General features: G+C 49.1%; 1 protein-coding gene across 2 annotated transcripts in view; it reads right to left on the bottom strand.

Annotated features, from left to right (window-relative positions):
* Positions 1-6,374: 6,374 nt before the first annotated feature.
* The window catches only part of CSNK2A2 (casein kinase 2 alpha 2), a 35,188-nt gene continuing 30,027 nt past the window's right edge, over positions 6,375-11,535 (bottom strand). Inside the window, exons 12-13 of one of the 2 annotated variants that reach the window (XR_005065820.1) lie at positions 6,968-8,209; positions 6,375-6,798 (exon numbers count right to left, since the gene is read on the bottom strand). The gene's annotated coding sequence lies outside the window, so the exon portion shown is untranslated. The remainder of the gene's footprint in view (positions 6,799-6,967; positions 8,210-11,535) is intronic. The other variant, XM_037041614.1, reaches the window with a different exon arrangement.

The following is an 11,535-nucleotide window of genomic DNA, read 5'->3' as shown; positions in this document are numbered from 1 at the left end:
ACACAGTTTGGAGATTTTTACAAAACTAAACATACATTTACCATAAGATCCAACAATCCCACTCCTTGATATTTACCAGAAGGAGTTGAAAAGTTGAAATGTCCTGTACATGGACATTTATAGCATCTTTATTCATAATTGCCCAAATCTGGAAGCAAGCAAGATATCCTTCAATAGGTGAATAGATAAACTGGTACCTGCAGACAATGGAATATCATTTAGTGCTCAAAAGAAATGAACTATGAAGCCATGAAAAGACACGGAGGAAACTGAAGTGCATATTACTAAGTAAAAGAAGCCAATCTGAAAAAGTTATATACTGTCTGGTTCCAACTATATGACTCTGGAAAAGGCAAAACTATGGAGACTGAAAAGATAGTGCTTGCCAGGGGTGGGGCGGGGGTGGGAAGAGAGGAACAGCAGAGCACAGAGGGCTTTTAGGGCAATGAAAATAATTTTGCAGCTCCCCCCACACACCAACTGCTTGTTCCTTGTACTCTGCTTTATTCTTCTCGTGACACTTATCACCACTCGATAGTCTATATAGTTACTTACTGTCTATCTCCCTGCATTTGACTTTGAGTTTCGGAGAGAATTTAGTCTGTCTTACTTGTAGGTATATTTCCAGTGCCAAAAACGCATGCCGGAAAAAATGGGATTATAGTCAGTATGTGCTGAATCTGTGTATTAGAGTCATGGACCTGGGGTTCCTGGTCACTGCAGGCCCAGCACAGGCTCCCCACGTCATGGCCTTACCATGCGGACAGTAAAGACCTTCTGCTGGGAAGGGCCCACCTGTCCCATTTGCCTGCTCACATCTCTCCTTCACCATGGAAATGGTTAAATGTTAAAATGCAGACACCTTGGGCACGTGTGGACTTAGGTGCCCTGAACAGACAGCCCATCGATGAGCAAGCTGAGGGAGGCAATGGGAGAGCTCGCTTCTCCTAACTACTCATCCGCAGCAAGTGTCCGCACAAACTGTGGGGTTCAAGATGCATTGCTATCACAGCCTTGGCTACAGGAAAGATAATCTGATCAAAGGTTTGGAGAATATGAATTAGTGTTTAGCAAATATGTTTTGCTCCTATTGTGGGCTTGATTTTGGCATGCTTCTCCCAGATGCTGTGTCTCCTGTGCACGTAGAGCACCCCGCACATGAATGAATGAATGAATGAATGAACTAGAGCCAGATGGTCACCTCTGACACTGACCTTCATTTCAAAGGTAACATAGAATGAACTAACCTAAAATTACAGATGTCACTCACAGAAACACATTCAACACTGTACTTCAAGATTGTTCTCTCTTGCCCTGGCTGGTGTGGCTTGGTGGATTGAGCGCGAACCAAAGGATCGAGGTTCGATTCCCAGTCAGGGCACATGCCTGGGTTGCAGGCTGGTTTCCAGCGGGGGATGCACAAGAGGCAAGCATACATTGATGTTTCTCTCCCTCTCTCCTTCCCTTCCCTTCTGGGGATAGACAAATAAAGTTAAAAAGAAAAAGATTGTTCTCTCTTCATCAACATAAAGGTGTTTATGTTGATGAAGAACCTTGCTAATAAGTTGCTTCCTTCAATGATTTTACAGTTAGAAAGGGGTAGATGAGTCCATTTTAAAAAGTAATACATAAAAAAAAAGCAGAATCTATTAAGACAATAAAACTAAAGTTTGGGCAATAGGCACAGCAGCTCAGCTGATACAAATTAGGCCATTAAAAGTTGCAGAAAAGGGCTGTGGCCAGTGTGGCTTAGTTGGTTGGGCATTATCCTGTGAGGCAAAGGATCGCTGGTTCAATTCATGGTTGAGGCACATGCCTGGGTTGCTGGTTCAGTCCCAGGTGGGGGCACATACGAGAGGCAACCAATCAATGTTTCACTCCCTTTCTCCCTCCCTTCCCCTCTCTCTAAAAATACGTAACTAAAAATTATAGAAAAGATAAAGTCATTGCATGAAGTGCAACATAAGGGTGCTCTTGAGAATCCCATAACTCAAAGAAGGGACTTAGTTTGGTGACCTGAAGTTCGGGTAGAACCATCACTGGGCAACCAGTCTGGTGCCCAGAATCTCTGCCCATGAACAAATCACAGTCCTGCGTTTAGATTGAATGTCGCCTTGGTCAGGTGACAAAGCACACACAGAGATTATAGCAAGTACATAAAACCCCATCAGTAATCCACATCTAAATGAGCAGGAAGTTTCTGATTATTGTGACATTTTGTGTTACTTAGGATACTTGAAATATTTAACATAATGTATTAGAGAATCTGATACTTTGAAATGCTTCAAGGAATTTGAAATTAGTTCTGTGATTTTTAATTTAAAGATGTCTGAGAAAATTTAAGTTTGTGAACAAATGTTTAAACTTTTTTATTTATTACATCTATGAATTTAAGACTTAAGATATATTAGTATTTGAATGCTTAGGAGGATTTCATCAGATTTTTTAAAAAGATTTTATTTATCTTTTGAGGGGAAGGGAAAGAGAGAAGGAGAGAAATATCAATGTATGGTTGCCTCTCGCGAGTTCCCTGCTGGGAACTGGCCTGCAACCCAGGCATTTGCCTTGACTGGGAATCGAACTGCGATTGTGTGGTTCGCAGGCCCGTGCTCAATCCACTGAGCTACACCAGCCAGGGCTCATCAGATTTTTGGTCTTTGATATTAGCTACTGAAAGTGTTGTGCAACCCAAACAGATGAAATACGTGCGTGACTCTGAAATGTCCAAGGAACTTAGACTGTGGGCGAGCAATATTTATGGTTTAACCCATTACATTTTGAACTAACTCAGCACTGATTGAAGATTAGGTGTTCATATTTATATACAAAACCAACTAGTCTGTAGTTATAACAAGATATATAAGTTGATTTTAATGACACAAGACAAAGTAGATTTTAAATGTAGAGCTTTAATAACAGAGATATTGTTTAAAACACTAAGAACTGTAAGAACCCTTCCCAGCGTACAAAGCCCTGGTCGGATGCTGAAACCCAGTGGACAGCGCCTGTTCGTGCCCGTCCAAGCCCAGGAACTTGAGAGTGCCTGGCCTCCGGGAGACTTGAGGTGCACCGTAAGGCAGAGTTTATTCTCCACCCCTCCTTGCTGGTGGGGATGGGGAGGAGCAGCAGTGACTGGGCTTTCAGCTGGCAGGAGGAGGACCACCGAGTCCAGGGGTTCTATCCAAAGACCATCCGCCCCGACATCGTCAAGTAAAACAGCCCGTGGTGGGCAGATGAAGCTCCTTCTACTCTGAGAGTGAAGTTCAAATGGAACTCTGTTGGGCTCTTGCACATTATGTTACCTTTAAAATGGACTTTTAAACTCACACACAGGAAAATGCACTTTTTGGTGTAGTCTTGACAAAGGCACCAAATCATAACCATGGCCACATTCAGAACACAGAACAGTTCCATGGCCCTGCCCCCAAACTCTCCCATGCCATCCCTCTGTAGTCAGACCCTTCCCCCAACATCCCCTGCACCCCTGGCAACTGTGGATCTCTTCTCTCTCCCTACTACAGATACTTTTGCCTTTTCCAGAATTTAATCTAGATGGAATCGTTCAGTAGGTAGCATTTTGAGCCTGGCTGCTTAGCACAATGCATTTGAGATGTGCATTGTTTTAACAGTGTATGGAACAGTCCACAACGACCGCCCCGCCTCAACACTGCAGACACACCAGGCTCATCTGTCCCGCCTCTCAGTATACTCTGGCCAGCCCTCCGCAGGCTCGGTTTTGAAGGTCTCCTACAGCGCTTCAGACATATTAAAAGGAAGCCACTTTTCATGCTTAAGATAACTTTTTTCCTGTAGTTTTGAAAAGATCTTTAGAAATTCCTTTTAAAATTGATTTTGTGCTTGTCTGTGACTTCACTAATTATCACGAGAAAAATATGTTAGAAAAATACTGAATCTAACCACTAACTTAATGAAGTTCGCAGGATTAGAAAAGACATTTAATCGCGTTTATTTTTATTTTGCAACTTTCTTATGTGAGAGCCAACGCCTTTTTTTTTTTTCAGATCTCTAACATCTCTGTAGGCCCCTGGGAAGTCCCGGGCCCCAGGACCCAGGCCCCAAGTGCCTGCCAGAGCCCCCCCAAAATTCCATGACTAAAGGCATGACGGTTCCAACCTACACCAGCGAGAGAAAGGAAAACTGTTTTCTCTGAATCAAAACAATGTCCTTTAAAAAAAAAAGTCGTATGGCACAGATAAAATTTTTTTAGTTTATCTCACAAATATACAGTGTAAAACAATCTACATATTTGTTTCTTGCAGCAATACTGGTGATGGGACTGATAAGAGCCTACCAATAAGGGATTGCTCCCCCCATGGGACATCACATCATGGAATACTACACAGGCATGAAAAGGAGTGAGGTAGAGCCATACATGCTAACACAGTAAGATTTTCACAACTAAGGGAAAACATGAGTTGCAGAAGGCGAATGTAGAGTCTGATTATACTTCTGTAAAAATAAAAGTCATTACAGTTTAGAAATGCCAGTAAATGTGCAGGAAACAAATTGGAAAGTTAGACCAAATTTAACCGTGGTGACATCCCAAGAGAGTTTTTGTATGTGTGGGCACGCAGCTGGGGGGAGGTTTGCATTCGTTACTTCGGTGTAACATGACATTTTACCATGAACATAATTACTTTGGTAATCAAGAAAACTCAGCATTACTTTAAACAACCCAAACACAAGCAGGATTACTAGAAGATGTGACTTGATGTTCTCAATGTCCAAGCACATTGTGGATAAGCATTAGACTGGTCTTGAGTTAGCAGGTTTCTTATCCCTTTCTCTCAAGGCAAAAGCCACATTAAAAAAACAAACATCTCCTTTCCCCACTTCTTTCTACACCCACTCTCCCACTGAGCAATCATCATCCACAAAAAACAAGAGTATCTTGGCTGAGAGGTTGCTGGGAAACAAGACTTTCACACCCAGATGGCCTTGACTGAGAGGGGAGACTGGAAGGCGAGCCTGGAGTTCAAGCTCTGCACGGCTGCTAAAGAACTCGCAGGCAAACCACCGTGTGACCGCTCCGAAGAAACCCGTCCTGTCCGAAGGCGCTCGAACATCGGTGGGTCAACACGGCGATGAAATGCTGTCGATAACACGCACGCACGAAGCACGTCACAGGAGTTCCAGGGACATGCTCGTATGAGGTATCAAGATGCTGTTGCGGAGGTCTGGGAGACTGACAGAAATGTGCAGAACTATAAGCCAGAAAGGGCCTCGTGAGAGAGACCACTTGAGGACACCAGGCCGGGGACGGAGCTGGAAAGCAGCACGCCCGCCCATCCGGTGCCCTGGTGGCCTTACACAGTCCGCTGGCAGTGGGCCTGCGGGCCCTCACTAGCTGGTGTCGAGGATTTGGGCTCCCACATCAGGAACTGCCTGGATGTGACAGCAGCTGATCCAAGGGACACTGTGACGCCATGGTGGCCGAGAGGCCTCTATGCTTCCCCCCCACAATTGCTTCAAAAGTGAGTATCCACACCTGGACTGCCAGTCACCTGTTCTGGACAAGCAGCAGAGAACACAGGAGAAAGCTGTGCAGACCACATGGCTTTGGTGGGGCACCAGTGGGCACCCATCCAGTCTCCGGGGCCTGGGATCTGCCTGTGGCTTCTGCTCCCTAAGGCAGTGGGAGGATGCGGGCACCGCTAGACACAAGGGCAGCCACCAGGTTGTCACTGCTTTTCCTTTCCTGTGGCACAGCTGTCCTCGGAGTGGGGGACTAAGGGAGCCAGGTAAGGTTCATTGGTAAGACAGGTTGAGTCTGTTTACTTAACAAATACAGCCAGCGCTTCCATTCCATCCTTTCAACGCGATGAGAAGCCACCCTCAGATCTGGACCCAACACCCCAGAGCCCTGCCCTGCCTCAGGACAGCAGACTCAACTATCCTCTAAGTGAAGATGCTGTTTTTGGAAGGGGGCTTGGGGAGAGGGGATGGGATTTGGAGGTGGAATGGATACGGAGGCAGGAGCAAGGGGAACGGAAAGGGCCAGGGCACCTTCCTGAGTTCACTGGAAGTGACCTTCACCTACCACTCCATCACTGGGGACTGGCCCGCTTTGGGAGGACAGGTCAGGGGCGGACAAACGCGTGTTCAAGGCAAAGCCTGGCTTTCCTGGCTCAGTGTCTCCTCGAATCAACAGCCCCTCTCCCAGGATGAGCTCACCATCCCTCTTCAACTGCTCCCGTCATACAGAGCACCCTTAAAACCTTCTCACCTCACTTCTGGGGCTTCCTGTCCCTGCCTAGAACCTGTCACAAAAGCTCTTCTATTTCACTTGGTCGCCTGTGGCCATGGGTCTCGGTTAATGGCCCCTTCCATACTGAAAACTCTCCATACGTTTCTTTTAAAACCTTTTATTCAATAATATATACTTTTAAAATTATAATATGTCACTGCCCATCATGCCATATACACCCCCGTCCCCCTTGTAGAGCCTGTGGTCTGCTGGGAAGCAGGCGGCCACAGGACGCCAAGGGGCGTCGGGGAACAACAGTAGCCAACAACCATTTTGCATACCCTTCACATTTCCCATGCTGTCTGGGTCAGGAGGAAGTCAACAGGAAGCCAAAGGCGTGTGAGCCTTTTACATTCGGAAGTGAGGTTTGATACACGGTGGTGGGCTGCCCCGCAGCTGGTCTAGTTCGCGCTCGCCAAGCCTGCCACCGTGTTGTGTCTGCTCACGGAACGTGCTCTCTCTACACACGTTCAGACGTTTGATTTGGATCTTGTTCTGCTTATGGAAAAGTGAGAGGCACCGCAACAGACCTGGGGAGAGAGAGATGGGAGGAGGGGAAAGATGGCATTAATCAACAGGACGGAGCGAGGACAGGCCTCCTGCTCCTGAAGAGGGCTGGGAACACTGCGCAAGCTTGACTTTCCCACGCCATCGGTGGAGCGCCTAGTCAGAACCACAATCTCGGGCTTCAACTCGTACCCTTTCCACACTTCCTCTTCTGGTCACCACTAACAGTCTCCGTGGGCCTTCCGTGAGAGCAGGGGGAACGTTCTGTGCACCACATGGGCGACCAAGTCTCTTCCCCGCCTCTCGGGTCCAGGCACTGGCCGTTCTGTGCACACCAAGCTCCAAGTTCCGCAGTGCACCCTCAGAGCTGATACCATGTACCAAGGACAGCGTGGGACTAGATGCCTGTCTTGTACACAGGAAAGGGGCCAGGTCCACTTTTAAAAAGCAGAAAGGGAACTAGCTCATTCACAGGAACGGGCAAAAGTGGGTTTACAGTTGTTCACGTGGAAAAAGACAAGCGATTCTTAGAGCTGTTACTCAAAGGACTGGCACAGGACACAGTGCACTCACAGCAGGAAGCCTGCCTTTGCCCACCCATGTTTTTTTTTAACTCTCCCCTGGGAGCGGCTGTCCGGCATGGCCTGAAAAGCGTTCCTCCTTCCCTGCCCGGCACAGTGGAGTGGGCACTGAGACGGTGACAGCGGAATTCTGGCAGCGCTGTCTCAGGACGGCAGCACCGAGAGGGGAAGGGCGGGCTGTGCACCCCGGAGGCCGCCACACGGAAACATCGCTCCGTGAGAGCTTGCTGAGGGCAAGGGGTGGGCCGAAGGCCACAGGGTGCGCAGGGCAGAAATGCGTTTGCCTTTAAACACGTCGGAAACTGACTTCCAAGCATCCAACTCCACAGAAGGGTCAGGCAGGCAGAAGGGAGACACCACCACCTGCTCAACAGCAGGTGCCACTCCTGCAGCGGAGAACAGGGTGGGGACAGACTTCCCTAAACGCAGAACACGGCCTCAGACGTTCAACCGTGGTGTAGCAGAACAGGTCTGTCCCTAGCAGGTGTCTGGAGGGGTGCGGCTCAGAAGCAAATACCGAGACACGCCAGTCCCACCTCTCTGGCTAGGTCTTCACGCCAGGGCGACGCACCGCGTCCATCACACACACCTTTGTAGCACGAGGTTTGTCCCTCCTCTCCCCCGCGACAGGCAATGCAAGCGTAAGGTCCCCGTGGCAGTAGCGTGTTGCCCTCTCTGGAAAGCTGGTGGTGAGGAGCGTTTTTATTTGTGCAACAGGAGTTAGCATGGGGTCTCTTTTCCCTGTAAGGGCAGCAGCACGGAAGTCGCAGCTCAGCCACCCGGGGTGTGGAGGCGGCCACTCGACCCTGAAGTGCTCACTTGTGAAGGGCACCAACCAGCCAGTGCCGCCCTTCTGGAAACGGAAGGAAAGTCGATTCCGGTTCTTGAAGATCTGGATTTCTGTCCCAACTCTTAGTCACCATTTACAGCAAGAAAAGCCAGCAAGTGAAAAACTGTTAATTTATTGATTCAGTTAAAGTTTAAAAAAAAAAAAGAAACAATCCTCAATACATGTAGTTCAGGATTAAGTATCACATTTGTAGCACATCGAGTCTCTACACAAAAGCACGCCCCACCCGCATAACCGCACCGCTCCGCCAGCCTCCACCACACGGGGTCATTTTCACCAACACGTCCACACGGCTTGGCAGCAACGTCATCGCTGGTTGAATCAGCAGTTTCCCCGCCTCCGCTCCCACCCTGGGGTTAGGTTTTTAAAGGCAGGACACTTGGTCTTAGATTTCCAAGCTCACAAACTTTGGCTTCTCGTGTGCTCATGTGGACCCTGCTTTTGCAAGAATTTATATTTCAATGACCTTGACTTTGATCAATTACCCACTCATTCATCTGTGGGAGGGAAGTCTTTTGCCTGTGGGTGTTCATACAGTAACACAGGTTTCTAAACAAGTCATTTAATTGAACCGGCATTAAGGGGAACTACTAACGGGGCTGTTAGATCTACTTTGATGCATATATAAAAATCCCTCCAATTGTTGCTTGTGTCCCAGAATAACTTTTCTCCCGCCCTCAGCAACGCAGCACCTGGGAGAACCTAAGTCATTTCCCTGAGTAGGCCCAGACTGAGCCCCAAGGCCGCCAGCTCTGTCTGGGACTCAGCGTCTGCCTCGAGAGCACCTTTGGGTCCTACTGGAACCAGTCCAGGGGGCAGTGTCCACCTCAGGGCACACTCCAGAACATGACCTTTGTGCCCCCTAGGGCTTCCTCTCCTCGGGAAGTCCTGTTCCCTCATCAAGATCTACTGTTTGACTATCTTTCTTTCTGGTTCCCCTTCCCAAGAGTCCACTGCCTCGGCCTCTCCCCCAGCCCCCTAGAGTTCCAAGTTCTGATGCCTCCTCTAACTAGTCAGTCAGAGTACCTTCCTTCGAGCCTTGTGAGGACCCAACTGCTACAGAGGTCTGCCAGGAGACCCGGCGGAGCGACCGATGCGTCTGGTGCCCTGCGGAGCTGGCCCTGGCACCAGCACTCCTCTGGCTGGGAGGGAGGCCCACGGACGCTTGGTCTGCTTCTACATTTGATGGCTCCCCCTGCCCAGCCAGCCGCCCACCACGGGGATGGAACGGGCTGGGCTGGCTGAACCGATCCAGGGAGAGGTCGACCACAAGTAAACCACGGATGGAAATGCCGGCAGCTCTGCTCTCGCCTCCGGACCCCTCAGCTGGAGCCGGTCCCTGCAGGTATCATGCCCGCCGTGGTTGGCAGACTGCGACACACCACCTGTGTCTGGTACAGGGACCTGCTGTCCCTGCCAAACCAGGTCTACGTCCCTAAACGTAGGCAGTACCTGAGATGACAGCACAACACTACCCTGTTCCCCTTTTTTTGCTTTTCTTTAGGAAAGAATAAGTCCCTGTTGTAGGCACTTTTAACCTGTTGTAAGGTAATGAAGCAAATGAGTATCTAATGAAAATTACTGAGATGAATTTAACAATGTGCTAACTGAAAAATACTGGGTGGGTGAATCTGCCATAGCTTAGTCTAAATATTAGACATACACATACACACACACCACCTCTCATTCCCAGAACTCTCCAAGACCATCTCCTAACCCAGGTAACGGCTCAGAAATCTCAAGGGAGCTGGGTCCGCCCGGACATAAAATGGTGTTGGGAGACAAGTAAAGGAGAAGAGGTCTGGACTGGACTCACTTCAGTTTGGGGGAAAACCCACCTACAGTCACAGCCGGCCAGCAAGCTGGGCATCAAAACCATACCCAGAAAGGAGGGAGTGTTTCCAGCTCAGTGTTGCTGCACGTCTAAGGCATGAAGAGAGGGGAGCACAGGGTGGGAAGCAAACTGCACCAGAGGAGGCATGGCTCCTGTGTCAGAGCTGCAGTGACCGAACCCACGGCCAGGCAGGGGGCCGCCCACACCCGCTCCATGATACTACCGGAGAGGGCGGCACCAGGACACCACCCGGCTCCTCTCTAGATGCTTTTACTGCCTCTGGGGACCCAGGGGAGAACAGGGTCACTACTTCACCAAGACCCTCCTGCAGGCTCCCCCTCCCTGGTCCAGACAGGCGAATTAAAGGTGTCAGAGGAGGGCACGGGGACAAAGGAGAGGGGCGTGGCGGGCAGGACAGACACACAGAGGCACATCTGGGTGTCAACCAAGTTCAGGGTTGCCTCAAGGAGCCCGTTAGAAGGCTTCTGACAATCCGAACACCGAGTTCTACTGCCTGACACAGCGATACAGCTTCGGCCACAAGCTCGTGTCTCGTCTTTCTCAGGTAGAACAAATGTACACATTCACACACAGAGTGTGCACTGCAGGCAGGCAGTATTGGTGTGAGAACCTTAACAGAATGCATTTCCTGGCTTTGGGATCTTACTTTCACTTTTTAACCTGTAAGCTCAACTCTGTAATAAGAGTTTTATTTGTATTTTAAGTTCCCACCAACCAAATGACAAAAATAGAGTCTACATTTATAGATAGGACCTGCTACCAATACCAATATGATTTTATTGGAATATGGAATGTAAACAGATGTTTTCAAATAAACAATCTAACCTTATAGAAACGTATGGCATTATTAAACAGTTAATAAAGAAACCCTAACTGTGAAGCGGTGGCAGCCGCCTCTGGCTCTGGCCTAGGTGTGGGAGTTCCCACCGCTGCGGTGGGCTCTGCGGCTGGGGTGAGGGGGCTGCTCGCAAACCGTGTTGGGGACAAGCCCCCAAAGGAAATCAGCCCTATTTTTTCCTCTTTAAAACAAACTCTAGCTTCCTTTGCTACCTGAAGGCTCGCGCGATGCTCTCACAAGACCTATCCCAGGAGCTCCACTTTCTCCCCCCAACCTACTGCACGCTGCTCTCCTCAGCTGCCCGGGTTACGGGATGGCCATGCCCACCCGCCAGCCCAGCGCGCGACACGGACTTGTCACACTCATGTGTTACCCATCGGAGCTTGAAAATGCAGATTACCCTGATTACATCGGGAAGTTATTTCTCACGGGGACCAAAAAAGGCAAAAAGGGAGTGGAGATGGGGAAGTATGTTTTTTTCAGTGACTAGGTCATTCCTGAATAAATTCTCATGGAACCCTTTCTCCCTTTCCCTCCCTGCCTAAAGACTGACCTTCCAGCTTTACTGTGGACGTGAACAAAAAGTCTGTTTCAGGGGATGCGTTAAAGCAGGTGCAACAAAGGGATGTGCTGGGA

Source organism: Sturnira hondurensis, unplaced genomic scaffold (genome assembly GCF_014824575.4).
Source record: "Sturnira hondurensis isolate 20B ecotype Veracruz unplaced genomic scaffold, ASM1482457v3 Scaffold0003090, whole genome shotgun sequence".
NCBI classification, from domain to species: domain Eukaryota; kingdom Metazoa; phylum Chordata; class Mammalia; order Chiroptera; family Phyllostomidae; genus Sturnira; species Sturnira hondurensis.
This window is presented reverse-complemented; position numbering and strand designations above follow the sequence as displayed.